Source organism: Phoca vitulina, unplaced genomic scaffold (genome assembly GCF_004348235.1).
Source record: "Phoca vitulina isolate PV1807 unplaced genomic scaffold, GSC_HSeal_1.0 scaffold9, whole genome shotgun sequence".
NCBI classification, from domain to species: domain Eukaryota; kingdom Metazoa; phylum Chordata; class Mammalia; order Carnivora; family Phocidae; genus Phoca; species Phoca vitulina.
The window spans coordinates 60,953,258-60,976,617 of NW_022589712.1; the positions used below are offsets into that span (position 1 = coordinate 60,953,258).

Consider the following 23,360-nt stretch of genomic DNA (forward strand, 5'->3'; position numbering starts at 1 on the left):
AAAAGTCTGCAAAGGAGTGTCAGAATTTGCTTCATTTCATTATACCAAACATGTTAATTAACTCTTTAAGTTCCATATTCTTCCAAAATGAATAACCTGTTGGCAAAATCCTAAAGATTCACATTAAAAAGCCCATAAGCCCATACCTTAGGCACTTGCTAATCACAGACTGTAAAATACCCATAAGATTAAGCACCACACATTCAGGAAAGGAAGGAAATAGAAGTCAGTTGTTTAACAGACTTTCACCTGGGAGAGATTTTATTAAGAGCCTCTTTCCTATATGCCAAGATATGAATGCTTGAGTATAATTCAATTTTATACAAAAGAAAATTCCATTCAAATCTAAAGATAGAATAGTTCTATTCTAAGTTACTTTCCACTGAATTACTGAGAAGGATTGAAAGATAGCAATCCAAACTTCTAAATGTATGAAACAAGTCTTCAAATAGTTGAAAAATAACATTTGCAAATTCTTGGGGCCAAGGAAGACAGTGGAATAAGGCCAGCTATTCAGCGTGTTAGGGTTAATTCCATCGTGTGTAGTAGGAATACAGGCATCTTGAACACACTGGTAGCAAACAGGGCTGGTGTGTGTGGTCATTGTCCTGGGATTCTTTTAAAAGGGAAGCATCGTGAAGAACCCCAGATGCCCAGCCCTAAGTTATGCAATCTACTGGGCTACACTTTTTTCAAAAGTTTAATCTCCATTGTTAGTCCTATGAAGAACAGCCCTGCCCTCTCTATTTTCTTACAGAGCTGCTTTTGATGGAAAACTTTGTGGATGTTTGTGATATTGCTCAGAGCCCATTGGCAGATGAGCATCTCTTGCTGTGGCCTCCATCATTATTTGCCTGTCTTGTCTATTAACGAGCACTATCATCCCATCGTGGGATGACAGCTGCAACACGTACTCAGGCGCAATAAACAGCTAAATGAGGCGCACAGCAATTTCACTTGTCACCAGCGCCCTCGGCACGACTGGCTGCACAGCTTGATGCATAAATTCATGAGGCTGTTGCATATGATGGAGTATGCTTGGCTGAAAGAGGTGATGGATAGCAGGGCAGCTAAAAATGGCCATCACCTTGACTCTGTCAGGACATTTTTTAAAACTACCCCATCAGCTTTCTTGTATTCAATGCACTATCATAGCACAGAAGACTCTCAGGTACTGATTTGATACTTTTCTTCAATAAAGACTTTTGGAGAGTTTTCCCTAAAAGGAGGTACCATGTACTGAGGTGGGGACATTTATTCATCATTAGCTCTGAGGCTGCTAAATTGAGTTACGTGTAAGAGTAGAATTTACCACTGCATAAAAAGCTCAGGAATCAATTTAAGTCTTAAATAACAGGGGCAAACAACATGAGCTTCTGAAAACATTTCTGAATCATATGGTAGAGCAGTGGACTGGCTAGCATGAGATTTGAAGAACTTGAAAATATGGCATGAGAAATATTCAAACACATAGACTCCAGAAATAGAACTTATGTACAACTCATTACAACATTGAATAATATTCCAGGGCACATCATTACAGCAGTGTTGGCAATGCATTTCCTAATTAATATATAAAACACAAGCAAGGACTAATACTTTATACAAGTACCTCCATCAAAGTAGTGCTTTACTGGGGACTTTAAAAATAACCAATGATACAATGCATTCATTTCTCCAAAAATATCCCTCTAACCTCTTACTTACTCAGCTGCCTGAATTTAAGCCAGAACTCCAACCACCATAGGCAGGGCCCTGGGTGTCCCACTGAAATGGGCTATACATCCTCCATCTATGTTAGTAGAAGTCATCTAAGGAAGACAAATATAAAGGCAACAAAATCAATGAGGCAGTTTCCTGCAAAGCTTTATGCATTAATCTCTATCACACAGAGATATATACGCATACCAGTATAAGGGAAGGAAGTCACTTGTTCTCTAATAAAAGAGAAAACCCTTGATAATAAGCAATTAATAAAGTTGTCATGATTAGTTATGCAACCATGAATCAACATGCACAGTAAAAATGACCGCTTTCTATAGATATAAAATATCTATGATTCAATCATAGTGAAAACAGTCATTAATATGGGTGGTTATGAATGATTCTTACTGCTACTTTGCTTCTCTTTCTTCCATAATAAAGTAGGAACTCCTGAGCAAGAGTCACTCTAACAATTTAGACACATATATGCTAGATCAGAGAGCAAATTTATTAGCCATTACCCTTTTTGTTCTTATCTCCCCATATCCAAACTCATGTTTCTCAAACTCACAAATCCCAAATCACCTAAATTTAGCAAAATCATTTTGAAAAGAAAGCTGGAGAAAGGTAAAATCTGTTGGAGTAAATTTTGTTATTAATGTGAATCCAAAGTACCATACAAACATTGAAAAGAAGTTTCCAAATACAGAGGAGGAAAACAGGGGCCTTTTAAAGAAGACAATGACATGGCGTGATATCTGGTGATATCCTTAACATACTGCTCTAATAGGTAGTCATCTGACTAATCCCAGGACTAGGTAGATTTGATGTACCTAAGAAGACATGGATGTTGACCATTGGTGGGGAGGGGCAGATGAGGAGGAGAAATTTTGAAGGAGTTGGGAAGATGAAGAAAGTCCCTAACAATAAGACAAGAATTAGAAGTCACTGTGAACTCATAAGGATAAAGACAACAACATGTATTGTGTACCTTCTTTAGGCCAAGCATTGTAAGACTGGGATAAGGATGAGGTAATTGAGACACTATACTCATTTAAGGGCATGCCAAAAAAACTCATAATAAAGATAATTGGTGATTTAATATAAAATATTCAACTTAGAAATTAATGCCAAATATTCATGATTGTGTGAATTTTATTGTCCCATAGAAATTATTACAAACTTAGTAGCTTAAACATCCATTTGTTACCTCACAGTTTCTGTGAGTCAGAAGTCTGTAATGGCATAGCTGGGTCTGCTCAGGATCTTAAAGGGCTGAAATCAAACTGTAGCTTATGGTTCTCTTCCAAGCTCATCCCTGTTCATAGCACAATAGAGTTCTTTGTGGCTGTAGGACTGAGGTCTACCTGTCATTGTTGCCTGTGCCTATTGGTCACTTTTACTCCTTGTAGCTGCTCCCCAGTCCTTGCCTGTGGTTGTAAGTTCAATCCTTCCCACACTTCAAATCTCCCTTACTTCTCCCTTCCTCTTTTGCCATCAGCAGAAAAAGCTCTCTGCTTTCAAGTGTTTGTGTCATTGGATCAGGCCCACCTAGGTAATCTTACTATCTTAGGATCAACTGTGATATAACATAACAACATAACATAGCAAAATATAACCATGAGAGTGATAGCTCATCTGGTTTACAGGTTCTAGGAATTAGGGCAGGAAATCTTTGGGGAGATATGTTAGATTCCACCCACTACAAAGACAAACAAAATATCAAAATTTTAAAGATTGGATTTAACCCTGCACTTGCATGACGGACCCTGACTCACTTCTTTACCCAAACCCAATCAATGTTTCTGATAAAACTTTTTTCACAAAAATAGCCAGCCAGTCTATGAGTCCTAAATTGCCAATTTGATTTTTTTAATATTGAATTAAGATATTTATTGATTGGTGCCACCTCCCCTTTAATTTTGCACCCACGGTGAGTGCCTCAGTCTCCCCATATGAGCTCAGCCCTTTGTGTTTCACCTCCACTTTCTCATTCTCCACAACCTTAAAGTGTGGGCATGACCAGTCCCTATCACTAATGGGGACACTCTGAGAAGAAAAGTAATTTGTTCACATTCATATAGCTATTAAAAGACAGAGCTGGGATCCTAATTCAGATTTATCTGACTCCAGCAACCATGCTGTTGTCAAGTCATCATGGGGCTTACTAGGAAGGGTTGATGAGTAGGGGCTGTGTCAGATACTCAGAATCATAGACTCGGAAGGCTTTTACCCAGCATTCCCACACTATTGATTTAAATTATTAAAACTTTGTAAGCCTCAGGTTGAGATAATAAGATCTACCTTATAGTTTTTGGAAGAAATGAGTGACAAGACTATAAATTCTTTAAGGTCAAAGGCATCTTTGATGTTGTATATAACAAGCACAAAATAAATTAATGATTAAGTTGAAGAGATGAGTGAGATAAAATAATATAAAAACTCTATGATCTATGAAGTACCATACAAGTATGATATGCTTTCTGTAGAAGCATTAGATGCTTCAGTTAGGGAAATATTCAGTTTCTGAGATGTTTTATGGAGTTGTCTTCTATGATCAGTTTCCTTGTTATAATAATTAGTAGAGACCAAGGCCTAGATTGTAGGCCTTTAGACAAACACAGTGGTCTCAAACTGGTCTCCTGTGCTCTCTAAATTGGTGACACGAAACTGAGAAATGTGGTGACTAGAACTGGCTGTGAAAATTGTAAACCAGAAAATCCCTCAATGACAAATTACCTTTTATTTATCAGAGTGCAGGTTCTGTTGCATGGTGGCTATTGGTTAGGAACCAACCACTGACCAGAGGAGGAAATGAACTAACAATCAAAGAAAGAAAGAGAGAGGAAGGAAAGATGGAGGGAGGCAGGGAGAGAAAGACAGAGAGTGGGAGAGAGAGAAAGAAGGAAGGGAGAAAGGAAGGAAGGGAGAGAGGGGGAGGGGAAGAGGAGGGAAGGGAGGAAGGAAGATTCTTTTCTTGGATAACCCAGATAATTAGATAACACGACATTCTGAAATTCTTAAACAAACTCCATAATTTAGACTTTAAAATCATTTGAATTTATTGAACAAATTTCTCAAGAACATTTTTATATTGATGAAGTATGTCTTTTTCTTTTGGGAAAAAAAAAAAAAAAAAGGCAATATAACCTAAATGAACATCAGCCAAAGCAGAGTGCAAAGTGTTGGAGAGGAATCAGGAGCTCTGAGCACATTTTATACTCAACTATCTTGGCTAGGGTAGGGCTCAGCCGTAGTATGCTCCAGATGATAGATTGGAGCTATACTTGGCTCTTTATGGACCTGGCTGATATCTGGCTGTCCAGAAACACTTTCTTCCTCTGAATTGCCTTTATATTTGAGAGAAAACGTAATACTTATTTTTTAGAGCAAAATTATCTCAATGCATTTCATCTCTAAAACACTTGGTATGCTCTCTTCTGTTTATCTGTCGTATTATCTAGCTATATATGTATATAGCCATATATATATTTAAAATATGAAACAAATTATATTTACCTCAAACTTTTATTAATTATGCATTTTTAAATCCATTGGATATGTAAATAATAGATTCAGGATGCTAAACATAGTAAAGAGGCTCTAACTTATATATTTATAAACATTATCTTTTTTCATTCTTTAATTTCATTCCCTCTCTCTTTCCCTAAAAATTGACAATGATGTGGCATCATTTTTATATAAGAATACCACATAGACTATACATATGTATTGTTTCTAGGTGTGATGGCTTGAGTTAACATTGTTTTTTTTCTATTAATGTCTATTAATGTAACTTGTCTTTTTTTTTTTTTTACTTTATTATCCTTTCTCTTGATTACTCTTTTTTTCTTTTTTTCCTTATACTACACAACAAGTGTTTCTATTTTAGGAGTGATAGAACAGAGAGTTACTTTATCAGAATCTGATCCAGATCCCATCTCAAAATGACAAAATAACCAAATAGTTACCGTGGTATGTTCCAGAATGAGAGAGTAAATTTAATAATCCTGATCCTTTGTTTAGCTCAAACATTAGTCCTCTATCATGTCTCTGCCTAAAACAATTCAGTGACTTCTCTGTGTCTTTAGGATGAGGATAGATTCTTAACGTGGCCTCCAGAGCACACTCAGGCCTGGCCCTGCTCCTGCCCAGCTGCTTCCATACCATCCTCCTGATTGCTCTCTACCCTTCAGCTATGCTTGATTTTTCCCATTTCAACCCACATGGACTAAATATTCATATGGATTGACTCATTTAATTTAACACTCAAAAGAACTTTATGAACCAGTTAGAACATTATCCCTATATGTAAGTGAAGAAACTTGTAGGCGCAGAGAGGCTAAAAAAGTTGTTAAGGGTATAGAGATAAGAAACCACAGAACTAGGATCTTGACCCATAGGTCAGCATTTAAGCACTCCTAGAAATTTCTGTGAAGAAAGTCTATTTGGTTGTTGTCTAGTTACTTGGCAAAGGATCTTCGGAAAAACAAGAATAATTAACCACTTTCCATGCAGTTAATGTCAATGTATCAGTCTTCCAATTATCTTCTTGAAGAACTTATTTATTCCTACTTAGATCTAGTTTGATGTGCATTTCTTATAAATAACTTCCAATAGTTTACAGACCAATCCCTCAAATATCCATAATGAATTTGACATCTTTTCAACATGAGTATTCGCAAATTATTCATTAGTTTGTATAGTATTTTCAAGACTTGATGATATTGATTAGTTTGTACAGTACTTTTTAGCCATTATGACTATGATGATCAATGTTTCTGGCAAATATTCATCTACAGGAAATCCAAATTAAAAGATTTCCTTCCAAAAGGCTATTTGCCCAAAGATAACTCTTTTAAATAGGCAGGAAAACATCAAGTAAGATTGGCTTATCACTTTAATATTATAATAGTAAATAACAATTCCTGAGATATGACAGGGAAGATAACTATGATACTTTTGTAATAAAGTATCAATCCCTATTCCATCCTCCAATGACAATGATATTGAATGCTTGTTAATGAATTCTTTACTATTTATTGGTAGGGAGCATTTTTAGTGAAAGGTACTTGGACTTTGAAATTTATAAGCCTTGCTCTATTGATTACTAACTGTGTGCCCTGGGCAAGTTAAACTTTCTTAACTCCAATTTCCTCATTTATAAAATGGGTGATTTTACTTGCCATGTAGGTTATGAGGATTAAATGAGATAAGAAGTAAAATGTAGAGCATGGCACTGACATATATTGGAGGTTATATACCTAATACTGTCTTTTTAATTTTAACCCCTCTCTGAAGTAGATTGTCCAGAACATCTTGATAATGGTCATTTTTTTTAGAAGTTATTCTAGTCCTTAATATTGCTGCCAATTATTCTAACCATACAAAATTAGAAGTGACAGCATGGCAGTGAGATTTATGGATGAAATGAACACTCTGATCACATTTTTTTAGGAACTAGATTTCCCTTAAATAATTATAGATTTCAGATTTGCTCAAAATAAATGAATATTTCTTGTCTGATGCAAAATATAATTAGCCAACTTAGCTTTTGGCTTGATAAAGATGGCTGAAATAAAACATATAGAGTGTCATAAAGACAAATATAAACTAGAATGTCAGTGACTAATTGGAATATTTCAAAATGTATGTACATTAGATAACAGATGGTCAAGGTCAAAATGCTTTGATTTAGGGATGGAATTTTGGTACTTACATGAATATGTGGCACTATTTGACACATACAAAAATATAAAAAGAAGGGCAAGTTCAGAAAAGAATTCTGTGTTTATATAAAAATATAAATCTGGAAGAAAGGTTTTTAAAGACTATTGGAAGATGAGTTTAAAGGTTAATAATCTAGCCAAAATATGAGTAATCATTAAAACTTCAATTATCCCAGCATGTACCCCAATACTTCATACCCTTTAAATGATCAGTAAGTAATGCATAGCAAATGAATGAAGAAATGAATGAATACATTTACAAAAATGATATTCCATTCTTGGTATATACACCTTCCCCCCTCCCATACAGGGGACAAGATTTTGTAATTCAAGACTCAACAAAAAGAAACTGCATTAAGCTATAACTTCTAAACCAGTACATTTTACTATTGTACATTGGTTAGGTATACAACAGAGCTGCTAAGAGAGACTGGTAGATTCAAATCTAAATCAGAATCATGTATTAAATAAAAATGCACGCTCTCTTTCAGTTAGTGGCATTATAAGGTCCCACATACCCGCTGTGAAAATCTGAGTTACTGTCTATTCTACTTCTCACAACTAGTCTTTTTTTTTAAACAAGAAGAGCTGCTGTTTGACTCCATAATATCAAAGCCACATCTTTTCTAATCCTCAGCTACCATCTAGATTCAGACCCATGCAGCCAAATCTTAATTCAAACCACCCTTCCTATTTCTCTCAGTTATTTATTTATTTATTTATTTATTTATTTATTTATTTCACAGTTCTGTACTGGTCATTTCATTGCCTTGTTCAGAACTCTTTATTTGTTCCTTTTTGCTAATATTTGTGTTCTTTGAACTGTGCACCACCGTTTCTAGAGGTCTTTTGAGAAGCCTCAGGGTGTCTGGGAATGAGGAGGAAGACAGATGGTTTGCTGCCAGGCAGGAGTCTAGGCCTCTAACCTACTTCAGACAGAGAAGCACTACTTTGATCCGTTCCATAGATGAGGCTTCTATTTAAGATGCTATTTGATGAAAGCCTAAAAACCTTGAAAACTGTTGGTCTACCTGTGGTCTCACTCCTATTCAAGCCCCAGTCATGTCCTTCAATAAAGTGACAACACACCTGTCCAGATTTGCATTCCACCATACTTTTCTGTTTCTTGTTTCAGCCATACCAGATCACTCATGGTTTTTGCCATGGGCTGTGTGTTTACCTTCCGGTGTCATTCATATGCTCTTCGTCTTTGAATCTCCCTCCAATCTCTTCTTGTTGAGTCCCTAGTACCCTTCAAGGCTTTGTTCAAATACCACCTCCTTCTTCTCATCCTCAAAACACTCCCCTCTCAATTCTTTGGAATCTCAATTGCTCTTTTTTGAACCTCTATAATAACTATTAACATATTTTGCTTGTGTACTTGAATACATGTTTACTCATCAATGAGACTGTAAACTCTGATGTCAGAAACCTCAATAAATTCAAGTTTTCATATTACATGCTCATATTTAGGCTGTTTTTAAAAAAAACTTAAGTATACTGCACATTTCTTAGGTCAACTTTATTTAATTATTGAAAAAAGTCTGTACCATCACACTAGATGCTGAGCATTGCGCCATGTATTTTTAAAATGATATTTAAATGAGTATGTTTAGAATTGATCTTACTAGTCAAAGTTCTTAAGTATGTCAAAGAGGAATCTGTCCTCCTGTTTTTTGTTTTGTTTTAAAGATTTTATTTATTTATTTATTTATTTATTTATTTATTTAGAGAGAAAGAGCACAAATGGGGGCAGGGAGAGAGAGAATCTCAAGCAGATGCATTTGAGCGTGGAGACTGTTGTTGGGCTCGATTTCACAACCCCGAGATCATGATCTGAGCTGAAACCAAGAGTTGGTGGCGTAATGGACTCCACTACCCAGGTGCCCCCCTCCTGGTTTTAAAGATGTGGAAACTGAAGGACTAGGAGATTAAATTATAGTTTGTTTTTTTGTTTTTTCATTTCACACAATGGATCTAGAGAACAAAAATGATGTCCCATTTTCTTTACTTAACACACTAGGGGGCCCTTATTTCACCCTAACTTTGGTTTTTTTTTAGTTTTCTTCAGAATTTTCCCAATAACCTCCACTTACACTTCCTTGAAGTTTTCTTCTTTTCCTCAGTACGTGAACACCTTAACGTTTTGTGGTGATAGAGTCTATATGTGGATAAGCCATACATATTTAGTTCTTTTTAATCTTACCTCACATCAGCCCTTCGAGCCCCTCAATCATTTTTGTAGCTCTCTCTGAATTCTCTCCAGTATGATGACATCCTTCTGGTACTGAGGTTTTCATAAATGGACACACTTGTCTGACTCATGATGTGTTATCTCCGTATGTGCTGCCCAAACAGTTTTTATAAACCACTCTATCATCCTGGGCAATCTCCTCCTAATTTTCTGTAACTATCACTCCCAGGTCTCATTCAACATTACCATTTTCCAAGTACAGTAGCTCCATTTCCCTGATTATCTGTGAATTTTTCATCCAAGATGCATTACTTTACATTTTTCAAAGCCTAATCTTATTTTGATATTTCCTACTCAAAGCTGTAACCTCTCTATATTCATAAACATATTTTCCGTTATAGCTGCTACTTGCAAACCACCCAAATTTTGTGATATTTATAAATTTAATATATGATTCAGTGACCCTCTATAATTATTAGTCTTAAATCAAGTTGTATTATACAGACTCTTGCCATTTTTCTTTGTCTCTCCCCAACAAGAAAATATATACAAATCTTAGGTAGTCTCACCACTCAGTCTATTGTCACATGTTTGACCTTTTGCTTATATGCTTTCATATAGATGAGCGACTGACACATCACACATTTCCTGGGCTATTGGGGTTAGTTTTCTGAGTCATATTTTTAATATAACATATTAAAATACACATCCAGCTATATATTGCCTCCTATATTGCATACAACTTATTTTCTTTCCATTGGTTTACTAGAGTTTGAAAGCTGTGATTCAGGAATGTATTACACTTACGTTACTCTTTTGGGTAAAATGAAAGAATTGTCCCTTACACCCCTGTTTACGAATAAAGAGAAATACTTCTTTTTAGGACTTGTCCCTTTATTTATCTTAATCGGACACACAAAGCCTCAGAATTCCTTCCATACTTCCTTCTAAAGTGTTCCTACCCATAGATTGTGCTGAGGGAAGGGGGCCCAGATGATCCCATAAGCAAAAATGGATCGTATGCTGCTGTTAAGACCTGTGGTAAATATCTGACACAAAGGTAGTCCATCTGGAGGCCTGCAAGGTGGTCTGATGCAAGAGTTCTGTCCATACATGGATATAGTGATGTGACATATAGTAATATTTTTATATATCTGCAAGGGTAATAGAAGTGTTTCTATTAAAATTTCATTAGTAGAGGAATTGAGATATGAAGAGTTTGAATGGCTTGCTTAATTCTACACAAATCAGGCAGGAAGAGATTTTTGCAGCCACCAGGGATCCAATATTGGTAACTGCAGGAAAGCTCAGAGTTAACCCAAGATTGGATTTCTATTGACCGCAGAAGTCTCTCTCCTTCTATACATGCCTTTTAAAGTCAAAGCTTGGGGCCACCCAGGACTATAGTTTGCTGGTAGCTGCAGGACTAGCTCACGTCATGGATTTTTTTCTGGTTCTCAGAGGATTTCCATTATTATCTTGCAAGATCATGCCTCTATTCAAGAGGATGTTGTCTATATTTTATCTGGAGTTTTTAGATATTTTGTAGTGGGAAATTTTCAGGGCATCTATTTTGCCATTTTGCCAGGAGAAAAAGACTGCAGTGACTTCATGCATCTGTCTGTATCCCTGACCTAGAATGTGTTTGAGGACGCCTTTGCTGGTATCCCCTTTGCCAAATGAAGCCTGCAGGTAAAAGGTGGCAATAAATATATTTTTTAAGCAAATTAACAAATGAATTGATCCATTTGACTCATTAACTGACTAAAATAATAAATCAATAGCAATTCGTTAAAATCTCTACCTGTTAAGCATTACAGTCTGATAGAGATACCTTCTAAGGAACAGATGGAACTCAGAAATAGGTAGGGCATCTCCCTAATGAGGACCTGCGTCAGAGGCTCTTGGCCCATCCTGGGTCATGGAATCCTTTGCCTATCTAAGGAAGTCGAGGAATTCTTTTCAAAGAAAAATGCACATACACACATAATGTGTGACCTATGCTTTCATTAACTTCATACTTCTTGGAAGCTCATCCACAGACCCTCAGGTATGTGTGGCACAGCCAAGATTCCCCCCGACGCCATGAAGAGTCTGAATAATTTGTAGCTACTGGTGTTATTAACCGTGCACACATGGCCACATCTCTGTTTTCCACAGTCACTTAAAATCACCCAGCTGTCACTGTAAGATCAGTCTCAGGGTCACGGACAAAACTGTCTGATGGGCTCTGTCTGCACTATACGCCTACCAGACGAGATGCCAGACAGCTGGGGAAGGTACCAGCTACCTCTTCTAAGCTTCTGTTGCAGACCCTATGTCCCACTTATTTTGGGGTGTTCTTCCTGAGAGGAGGGGTGTTTCAATCTGGGTGGTCAAAATAGCGAATAAACACTAGGACCCTCACAAACAAAAGCAGAAAAACAAAATTCTTGCCAAGTTGAAAAAAAGTAACCAAATTTCACCATTCCAATCCAGTGTTAGTATGTTTCAGTATTTCCTTCATTTTCCCCCTAACTAAAGTTTTTCTTTATCATTGTTTTATCTTCAATTTTGTGCTTTGTTTCTCTCATTCAGTATCCATGTTATACAATGAACAGCAAACAATAAACTCCATAATTGTATGGAGTTATGTTAAGATATCTAACTATCTGTGTATCCATCTCACTATCACAAAAAAAAAAATCTGTCCATCTTTTCTTGGAACAAAATGCACCATAATATTAATAGCATTTATGTCTGGATAACACCATTTTAATTGTTATATCTTTCTGTGTTCTATGGCTCTTAGAGTGTGTCCTAAGGTTTCTTGTTTACAAAAAGAAATGCAGTAAAAGTATCAAAATAAATCATATCAGTTTCTTTATTTCCATGTTTTCCATCACATGGCATTTGTAATCACAATTTTTAGTTGTAGCATAATTTCCAGCAATTGAGAGAAGTCATATTAGCTACTACCTTTTCTTTTACTATCATAACAATGCACTTTTTTCTATTTTCAGACTACTTTTCCAAAATAATTTCCATAAATGCAGTTATTGGCTCAAAAATTGCAAATATTTTATTGCTCTCAATTGACTGCCAAACTGCTTTCCAAAATCTTACACCAATCGATAATGCCACCAACAAACAATGAAAGGTAATAATTTCATGGCCTCCTTGTTTACATTTGTAATATAATTTAAATTTTCTGATAACTTAATGCAAAAAAAATGGCAATTGATTTTTGTTTTACTTTGCCTGCCCCTGATTATCTGAGCAAGGTTTAACAAGTTCCATATTTATTTCTAAACATTTGCATGACCTTGAATTTTCTATTTTGTGCGGTTTCTGTCCTATGCATACTCTTCAGTGTTATACATACTTAAGTACAGCATATCATTGAGTACTTCATTTACTTAACCATCAATTATGTTTACAAATAGAGAATCACATATTATACTCAACTGCATTAAGCATGCATACTTATATTTTCAGACTTGCTTAAATGGGTCTATTTTTCTTAATATGGTTACATCTTCCCTTTCCTCTTAAGCAGGAAAAACTAGCAAATACATGCACATACTCACATGGAATCAGAACAAAATTGTCATTGGATGAATTTAATGATAAGATTTTTTTAAATGTATAGGTTTTTTTTTTTTTATTAATAGCTCCAGATCACTGATTCTCCCAGATTACTTTTTTTTTCCTGATTGCCAAATAATTTCTTTTCTGTTTGTTTGACTAAGAGCAAGTTTGTATCATGAAGTATCAAGGGAGTCAATAGGGTTGGCTACTAGAGAATTTACAGCTTTAGATCAATCATCTGCATTAGTGGCAGAGAGAAAAAAAAAGTGTCAGTGGGGATTTATGGTGAAGAGTTATGGTGGCAAAGGGATAGATGAGAAAGATGCTTGTGACCGTGGGGATTTAGTCCAGCCACAATGAAGAGGAGAGAAGGAAAGCAGTGTGCATTGCTTGGCATGAGCAGGGCAATGGATTAGGGAGAGAAAGGCACAGTGAATCAAGGTCTGACTGAATGCCTACTCTGCTGGAGGTGAGTACTGGAGTTCTTCATTTGCTCCAAACAAAATGTTCTCATCATTTTTACTCCCAGGACAGCAGGAAAGGAGGGAAATGAAGAAAATGTAATGATAAGTTGGAAGAAGCAGAGAAATAATTTTGGAATAGTCTGGTCATGATCGAATAGCAAGTATGAAAAAGTGAAGACAACTTTTTGCATATCATAGGGGTGAAAAGATAAGCATGAAGTTTTGAGAAATAGTGAAATCTTAAATATATAAGCATACCCTGTGAAGATATTAATGGAACACTGAGAAGTGCAAGACTGGCTGAGGAGAAGGGGATGAAAACAGAGACTGGTGATTGATCTACACAGAGAAGGTAGTCAAAAGTATCATAGAAAAACATCTCTTTAAGAGGATGGTTGAGAAAAAATTGCATCAATCTCCCCAAGTACTATGTGACATGTGAAGGTATTGTGAGAAACATGAGGACTCATTAAGAAAAGATCTATATATACAGGGGACAATATTTCTTGAAGGGCCATTTTGTGGCATGTGCCAATTAGTTATATATGTAGAAAGATGAAGAAGATGTATTTAGTAGGAAAATTTCAAAATGTTATCCAAGGAATAGTAGAGAGCTAAAACAAAAGGAAGAAACCAGTTTCATCTAGGCCCATTCTAAAAATTTTTTCAAGAAAGTAAAATAAATATGTCATGTTTTATTTGCCCTGAAAACCCGAAATGACAACTAACAGCCAGAAAGCCACAATTTTGCTTCATGCTGAGGTTTCATCAAATTATTTAGTTTTTGTAAAAATTGGTATAATGTGTGTTTCTATTATAAATATAACAATACATATTTTTATAATTTTGGAAATAACTGAAAACACAAGAAAGATTAAGAAAACCATCCATAGTCACATCATCTTGGGAAGATCTCTTGAATACCTTTCTACTGTTTTACCCACTCTTTTTTGGGGGGTATATTTATTTTCTTATATCTATAGTCATATGCAAAAATAATATTGTGGTGTCTTTTTTTCAAATGCTTTTTAAATTATTACATGATGGCACTTTAAAAAATTTCAAAATAGTTAAGAAGGTGGTTAAGATACAATTTATTTAACAGTTGGTTAGATAATGCTGTGATGGGTCATTTGATAAATTTTATATAAATTTTTATAAAAATTAGTATCATCCACCTCTGTGAGAATTGCTATTTTAGGGAAATCATCAGAAAGCACCTAACTAACCTAAATACAAAGCGAATACCTTTTTTTTTTTTTCAATTATCTAGTTTCTGCATAACAACAACCTTAAACTAAAACAAAACAAAACAAAATGAAAAGCTCCCAAATCCACAACTTGGGTAGGACTTGGCAGGAACAAAGGAGTAGTTCAAGATGCCGGTAAGATAGTGGTCATCTTCATTAGCATTTGTAAGTATCTACTGAGGCTCTGTAAGACTTGGTGCCTATCTTATTGGAAGATATCAGTGAAATGGTGTAGAATTTTCCCCAAGCAGTACACATAGCATGCATTCAGGAAGGATTGGCTGCATTCAGATACGCAATAGGACTTGGGTGCCTTGAGTGGGAGGCCACTAGGTGGAGAAAGCCTCAATGTGGAGGTAAGGGGCAATCTTGATACATCATCTTAAATCTTTCTGAGATCTTAACAAAGGATCTTACAGACCATACTTGATTTGCTCTTTGACCAGGATCAGTTCTTCATTAGAGAACCATTTGCTTGTCGAGAGTGATGGGAATGAGAAGTAGTTTTACTTTAGGACCTCACAAGTCCTGGGCCATTTATATTTCCTCACATTTTGCTTGTAAAACAATCAGTTATTTTCTTAGTTCACCTCTTACCTCTTTCATTTTAGTCTAGGCAGCTAGAAGAAGCCAGGCAGTACCTTCAATACTTTTCCTAGAAATCTCCTTAGCTAGACCATCAAGTTCCTTACACATATTTCTTATTTCCACAGTAACTCAGGCAACAGTTTTGTCAAACTTTCTGCTACTACATAAGAAGGGTCCTCTTTCCTCCAGTGTCCAAAATCATTTTCCTGACTCTTCTTTAAGCTCTCATTGACAGCCTCCTCTGGTCTCTTTAGAATTCCACTAACACTGTCTTTGAAGCCCTCTGAGCTTTCACTAACTGGAAGCTTACATGTGCTGCCTGATCCCAAAGGCAATGCCACACACTTTAGGCCTTTTTTCACAGGAACACTTTCAGGTACCCAACTGTGTTTCAGTTAGCTATTCTTGCATAACACACCACTTCAAATGCGATGGCTTTAAACAATCTCAATCATTTATTTTGCTCACAAATTTAAAATTTTGAGCTTAGCAATTACAAAGTCAATAGGTACAGTTTATCTCTGTTCCTTGTTGCGTCGGGGAGAGGGGTTGTAGATCAACTGGGGGTTGGAGGATCCATTTTCAGCTTGATAGATAGGTTAGTGCTGGAAGCTCAGCAAGGGTTTGGATCAGGGGCCTGGTTCCTCTCTCCGCGGGCCTGTTCATCTTCTACAACCTCCTTGGAAATCACATAGTGCCACTTCTGCTATAGTCACAAACCCACCTAATTCAAGGAGAGGGAATCTAGACCCTTCCTCTCAATGGGAGCCGTGTCAAATTCACACCGTAAGAAGAGCATGTAGGATGAGACAGTTGTGGCCCCTTTTGGAATAATGCAATCTGTCACATACCTATCAGTATTCTTGAGGAAAACTAAAAATTCACTACTGATAGTACTAAGTGTTTCGGTTGGTAATATAACAGTGGCAATTTGTACTTGCTTTGGAGTGTGTGTGTGTGTGTGTGTGTGAGCATGCGCACCCGCATGTGTGTGACATATATTTTATTTGTGCCTTTTTGGAGTAGAAGCTAGATAGAGGTGGAAAGAAATGTTTCTTTGTAAAGTATAAACTAAAATAGACCTTGTCAGAACTGTGGCTTATTTGCTTGTTCCTATGGAAATGGCCATTTTGTGGGGAGAGAGGGGAGGGCTGTGTTTTCTTGTGAGTGGGGCAGGTTGAAAGTTGTTTATATGAGAAAAAGAGCAGAGCATAGATGGTGAAAGAAAGAATTTCATAACAGTCCGGTGATACCCAGAGTTGCTTAGGAGACCAACTAATTAAATATAGCTGAGACATGAATAAAAGAGCATTTCTTACCTCCATACAAAATCTAGTGATTCTCAGGAGAGTTTGAAAACATGGAGAGTTTTGCTCAGACCTTTGACATAGACACAGGCAATCTCATGATTGCCATATCAACAGTACCACCTGTGAGGCTTCTCTAGGTAGTGGACTTAAAGGTTGGACACCTCAGCTGGACACAGTTTTAGCAGAAGAAAGGAACATAGCAGATGCCCTTAGGAATGGCATTTGGCAGAACTTCTTTGTAAATACAAACAAGTGTTTTTGGATGGATAACTCTGCCAGGATAATTTCTAAGGGAGGAATTGTTTTGACACCCAACAATTAAAACAAAGGGCTTTCAGTCAATGCAATGTAGGGCATAAAGAGTAATGGGATGTCATTTTACACTCATTGCTAGAGTGGCCCCAACATCAGTTTCTATAGCCACCATAAGGTTAAATGTGGTACTTGCCTCCTTCCTGGAAAGTTGTTACCTAGGACCTGCTGTCTCTGAATGGGTGTGGAAAGAGTACTTGGTAAAGTGGTACACTGACCCCTCAGTCAGAATAACAATGCCAATTAGGGCTATTTTATGTTTATTTTAATTTTTGGTGAAGACTTACGTTTCAGAAGGGAGCTAGGGATGATGGTATGGCTGTGAAAAGAAAGCAAGATATAAAGAAGCTTCCTACCTGGTGAGTGTGTGTGTGTGTGTGTGTGTGTGTGTGTGTGTGTGTTTTAATGTCTTATGGGCTCTAGTAGGAAGTTGGGGAATTCTGCTGGTCCAATGTCATTTTAATTGGGAAGCATCATCTAAATTTCATAAAGAAAACAGAGAAGAACATTTCAGTCATCTGAGAAGATGATTTTCTATGAATGATAATCTGGAACAACCAACGCCTCTTTTTAGACCAATACGAAATATTATGAAAAAATAATTATGGGAGTACTGTGTTGGGTCTGCTATGAACTCTGTTTTTCATTATTTATTTTTCTCTGCTTTCCGAGTTATTTAAAGCCAGGATTTCAATAATTCCAGTATTCTCTCATATAAAGCCCTCTGTTCTATAAACAGTGGGACAAGTATCTTAGTATAAGAGATAACAAAACATCTGAAATGAGGGCACCCCAGGACAGAAGATGTTCACCGTGCAAAGCCTTTGAAGAAAGACATTGCTTCTCAGAAGGGGTTATAAATTTGCTGTGAACAAGACAAGACCAGCATGAGTTTTAAATCACTTCCTATATACAAACTCTCAACAGGAATGCATGAAAGTAAAATAAAGAGCACTTGAGAAAACCTAAACTAGCTACCCCAAAATTGTATTTTTTTTTAGAGGGGGAGAGAAAGACAAGGGGAGGAGGGGCAGAGGGAGAGAGAGACTCTTAAACAGCTCCACACCCAACTCGGGGCTCAAGCTCAAAACCTTGAGATCATGACCTGAGCCAAAATCAAGAGTTGGACACTTTATCAACTGAGCCACCTAGGCAGCCCCTCCCCCCAAATTGTATTTTTAACAAAAGTATCATACCTCATCACCTTTCATCAGATGGCCAGGACTTGGAGATTTTGAAATGGTCATGCTCTCTCTAACCACTTATCTTCTCTACCTACCCTGACCCTGCTCTTTTTGTCCAGAAGCTCTTTCTTATTCATCCTTTAAGATTCAGTGAATGGGCTGACTCTACTTGGAAGCTATGCCCGACTCTTCCGCACAGCCTCCCCACCACAAGCACCGTCTTTGGCAAAATGTCTTTCCTTTGGCACCCAGTTGGAGTACATAATCTTTGCATTCTCTTTGTTGATTTGCTTTTTTGATCTGCCCCCTGCCCTGACCTGAACATACATCCAGTGACTAAAACATAAGTTCTTTTAGGCAGAAATAAAGTCAGTCTCTACTCATCTATCATTTGTATTCAATACAGTATCTGAGACCAAGCAAATGGGTACCTAATCACCTCCCGTAAATGACTCAACAGCAAAGCAAGTAAATTAGTATACACATTCAACATATATATATATAAAAAAAAAAAAAATCTGCTTCCTCTTCTTTCTCTTCTTCTAGTTTTTTTTTTTTTTAAGACAAATGCTGAGCAAAAAGGATTTTTCAGACTCTACACAGATATTATATCATTCTATTACTGAGGAGAGAGATTGAGTTGACAGCTGACACAGAGAAAGCAAAACTACACAAGTATTTTACTTTTGTCTTTTTCTTCAAGGAGAATGACTTGCAAACTGGAAAGGCTAAAAATGATGAAGAGGTAAATGTGAGAAGACAGTAGGGAAGTACTGAGATTCTTTAAATGCATCCAAATCTCCAGGCTAGGTGAATTTCATCCTATGAAACTGAAATAAGTTACAGACATGACTATAGAGCCTCAATTGATAACCTTTGACAAAAACTTGCTAGGAAACCAGAAATGGGAAATCTTTCTCTGATTTAAAAAAAAAAAAAAAAAAAAGCAAAAAGCAAAACATGGAAACTACAGTAAGTGACTATGACCCTGCCACTGATAAAATTATAGAAAGGGTTTTTAAACGGTTATTTCATTAGCACTAGGAAAAGGAAGTGATGCTCATTACTAGCTTGAAAGGGTTCACCTAGAACAAATCATTCTAAACAAACCCCTTTTCTCTTCTTATATGTTTTTCTTTTAAAAAAACATGATTACAACATAAATGAATGAAGAATTTGCAGTGAACATCAAATAAGTGAATTTCAGGACAAAGTTGGATCAAATTTCTTAATGTTCCCTTGGTGATAGAATTCAAAATGAACTATGTTTAGGTAAGTAGATTTGCAGCTGGTCTGACAATACCCCCCAAAGTCATGTGGTATATCCTCATTACCATGGAGGCACAGGATCCTATCTTTAGTCATATTATATAGTACCATTTTATTTATTTGGATACATGTATAGAAAGAATAACATCTCAAATTTGTAGATCAAAAAAGGTAGGTAAATTGGTTATTACTACATTCAGATTGTGAAAAAATGTCAAAACTTTGGGAAAATTGTCCCAAAGTAATTAAATAAAAATAAGTTGAAATAAATGTAAATTGAATAATGACACCATGAAAAAGAATGGGTCTTTTTTGGTTCCTGTGGAAAAGAGCCTAAAACACAGCAGGTGTTACAGGGGAACATTTATTCCCCCTTCCTCATGTTCTGTGTAGAAGGACCTCCACAGGAGTAACACCACTGACTTCTCCTCCTACCTTTACTCATTTCTGTCTATGGAGAAAGAAGGTGCTACTAGATGGGTGGGTGATGACCACTGGTATCTTCCTTCATTCCCTACCCCCTTACTGGGTAGAACTACTAAATGGAAAACTCATGATCACTGGGGATATGCTTCCTTGGCTTCTATATCAGATCAGTTTAAGGCAGCAATCATGGTTGAATGTGTTGTGCCTGCACTGTAGATGAAAACTTTTCTCCATATGGTCTTCCCAGTGTCTTGCCTGGTGGGAAGGTGGTCTATGAGTGGGTGATTAGCAGAGTGTTAGCATGCCCTTTTAGCTAGACCATTAAGTCATATCCTCCAATCTAACACTTTCAGGAAAATAGCTCACATCATGATCTCCTCCTGTCTGATTCAGTTCATCTCACAATTGGCCACAATCCCCAACAGTAGGTGTTTCATTAATGTTTAATGATTATTAAATGAACACCCAAGAGTTATATTTCCTAATGGGTGGTGCTCATAGCACTGATTTGTTTATTTTGGTTGTTCTGATCTCCCTCTACATTGGAGGCTTTCTCAAATATCTACCAATATTAGAGTGGGCAAATAAAAACTAGGTGGAATCTCTGTACATATAGGTATGCATTGTCAGAGCTTCTTATTTTTGAGCCATTTGGAGGATGGAAACCCAGATGTCAGCAGTTTTAGCCATTTTCTCTTGGGCTGATTAAAGTCATATTCTTCAGAGAAAATTCTTCCAGTCTCCTGCTTGGATGGCAGAATCATGGCTGTTAGCATTTTGGGACTTCGGTGGGAAATAAGGTTGGTGATTCACTATTTAGGGTGAAAACATTCACCAATGCTTCTGATCTTAGAGTGGCACTCCTGACCTTAACTGTGCTTGGTTCCTCTGAGTCCAGTGAACCTGTTTCACTCTTTCCAGAGAATACACTTCCAGTCATCTGCCAGTTGGTGAGGGGGATATCTTGGTCTTCTGATTATGGCTTCCTAAATAATCTTTTAACCATTCTTTAAATTTTTGGCCCCATGTTCATCCATGTCTTCATGTATCACCCTATTACTGAACCTTATGAGAATGTTTCAGGGCAGTGTAAGTCAGATTGCTTCTTGGCTCATTCCACAGCTAGTTAGAGTCATGCTTTGGGATCTGTTAAATGAGTTACAAACTTTCCATTTATTTGCCAGTTGTTGCTATTGCCTTCTTTCCCATTTAATGACCTCCTTTCTCCCCTATTCCTTTCCTGTGGATAGAGTAGGCTTTCTGGGGGATGGTGGGAAAACAGAGGCCAATGCATGTGCCTAGCTTACCATCGTTGGGAGCCATTTTCATTTCCAGGTTTCTTATGCTCTTGACTCCTGGGGCAAGAATGAAGGCTGAGTTCAATGGCTATGAATGCTGACCAAGCTTTTTGCTTTGCAACTCCCCCACTGGTCAAAGGAGTTGCTCTGCAACTCCTTCCCCACATATTGCCATTAAAAATTTAAACTATAATGTAGCTAGTGTTATCATCATCTTTTGATCTAGGGATATACATGACCAAAACTTCAAAGAGGTAATTAATCTCAAAATAAAAATGATCTTTCCTCATTTATATAGTGTCTCTCTTCATTATAAAGTTAGTGACTAGTAAAAATAGTTCTATTCCTTTCATTGAAAATTTTTTTCTTAAAGTAGACATTTAAAACAGGACTATATTTATTTACACAGATAATTTTTATTTTTAATCATATTAACATTTTCATTGTATTTATTTTATAATTTCTTTCCATTTATAGAAAGTGATATTAGTGTTTTATTTATGCCAATGGCATGAAAAGTTCCTTTGAAATAATATTTAGGTACAAAAGTGAGAAAATTTAAAGAAGATCATCAAATCTGTACTGGTAGTACCCAAATATGGCAAAATAGTAATGAAGACATGAGAATGACAAGTTTAAGAAATGCTGGAATACAAGGTAATGTGCTGCTCAACAAATGAATTATTAGAGTACATTATCAGAGGTGTAGTGTCCACATTGAGGGACTATAGGGTCTCAAGATAATATACAATATGCAGATTGCAGATGCAGAATAGTGTGAAATTCTAGGACAATAGAAGGAATGGAAATATGTTACTTTAGTGCTTGTCCCAGTGTCTAGCAAGTAGTAGTAACTCAAATATTTGGTACTTGAAAGGAAGAAAAGTAGAAGGAAGTGAAGATGTTTAACATGGAGAATAGAAGATGTAGTGGGGTGGGTGGAGGGATGGGGTAACTGGGTGATGGGCTTTAAGGAGGGCACTTGATATAATGAGCACTGGGTATTATATGCAACTGATGAATCACTGAATTCTACCCCTGAAACTAATAATACATTATATGTTAACTAAATTGAATTTAGATTTTAAAAATTAAAAAAAAAAGATGTAGTGGGAAAGGTGGTATATGTCTTCAAATATGCACTATAATGTGAAACAAAAGACTTAGGGAAGTGTTGAGGTGTAGGCTTAAATTTATTAGCAGAATTAGAAGGTTGCAAACTGACGGGAGGGCTAATTTCAGTTAAGTTTTGGAAGAACATCCAGATTTTACATGACTAAAATCAATGCATGCTTTTGAAGTACTGAGTTACTGATTATTAGAAATGTTGAAACAGTGACTAGATAATGATCCCACAAGGATGTTGTCAAAGAGATAACTGTGGTCAGAAGGAGGCTGGTCACCAGCAAAGTCTTTGGGAACGTTGGGAAAGCAGGTTCTGGTACTCAAGCCAAACTTACTGAGACAGAACCAGGTGACAATAGACCCCTTGGTTATCTTCCAACTCTCATCAGAATCTAGAATTGGGATGGACTTCTAGGGCATGTGTACAGGAATGTCCCCAGCAGTAACTGGAGTTTCCAATTTTGCAAGGACATGAGCCCTGATCATCAAGTCTCTGATACCTCAAGCCTAATCACTTATCTGTGATATGGACACCTAATCACTCTCACGGTCATTTCATACTCAAAATGTACAAAATGGAACTTATTATTATATTATATCATCAGATTGTTTTAAGTACTATGAAAGAAATAAAGAGAGTGATAGAAGAAGACCACTTTAGAAATAGGGGTCATGGATGTTCTTTCTGAACAGGTGACATCAGGGTTGAGTCCTTACAGATAAGAAGGAGCTGGCCCAAGAGTGTGCAGGCAGAGGTAAGAACACATATAAAGTCCCTGAGCTCAGAGTTTTCACGAAACAGATACATGGCCTCAGTGTAGCAAGAGCAAAGTGAGCAAGGGGAAGTGTGGAAAGAAAGTCAGAGCCCAGCCCTGAGCAAATCATGTGTCCTTATAGACAATGCTGTTCATGGCAGAATTAATTGTTTTCTCCTTCA

General features: G+C 36.7%; 1 long non-coding RNA gene across 1 annotated transcript in view; it reads right to left on the reverse strand.

Moving 5' to 3' along the window:
• The window catches only part of LOC116634651, a 127,894-nt gene that overhangs the window by 2,131 nt on the left and 102,403 nt on the right, over positions 1-23,360 (reverse strand). Inside the window, exon 3 of the long non-coding RNA XR_004300014.1 lies at positions 1,708-1,811. This is a non-coding gene — a long non-coding RNA (uncharacterized LOC116634651). The remainder of the gene's footprint in view (positions 1-1,707; positions 1,812-23,360) is intronic.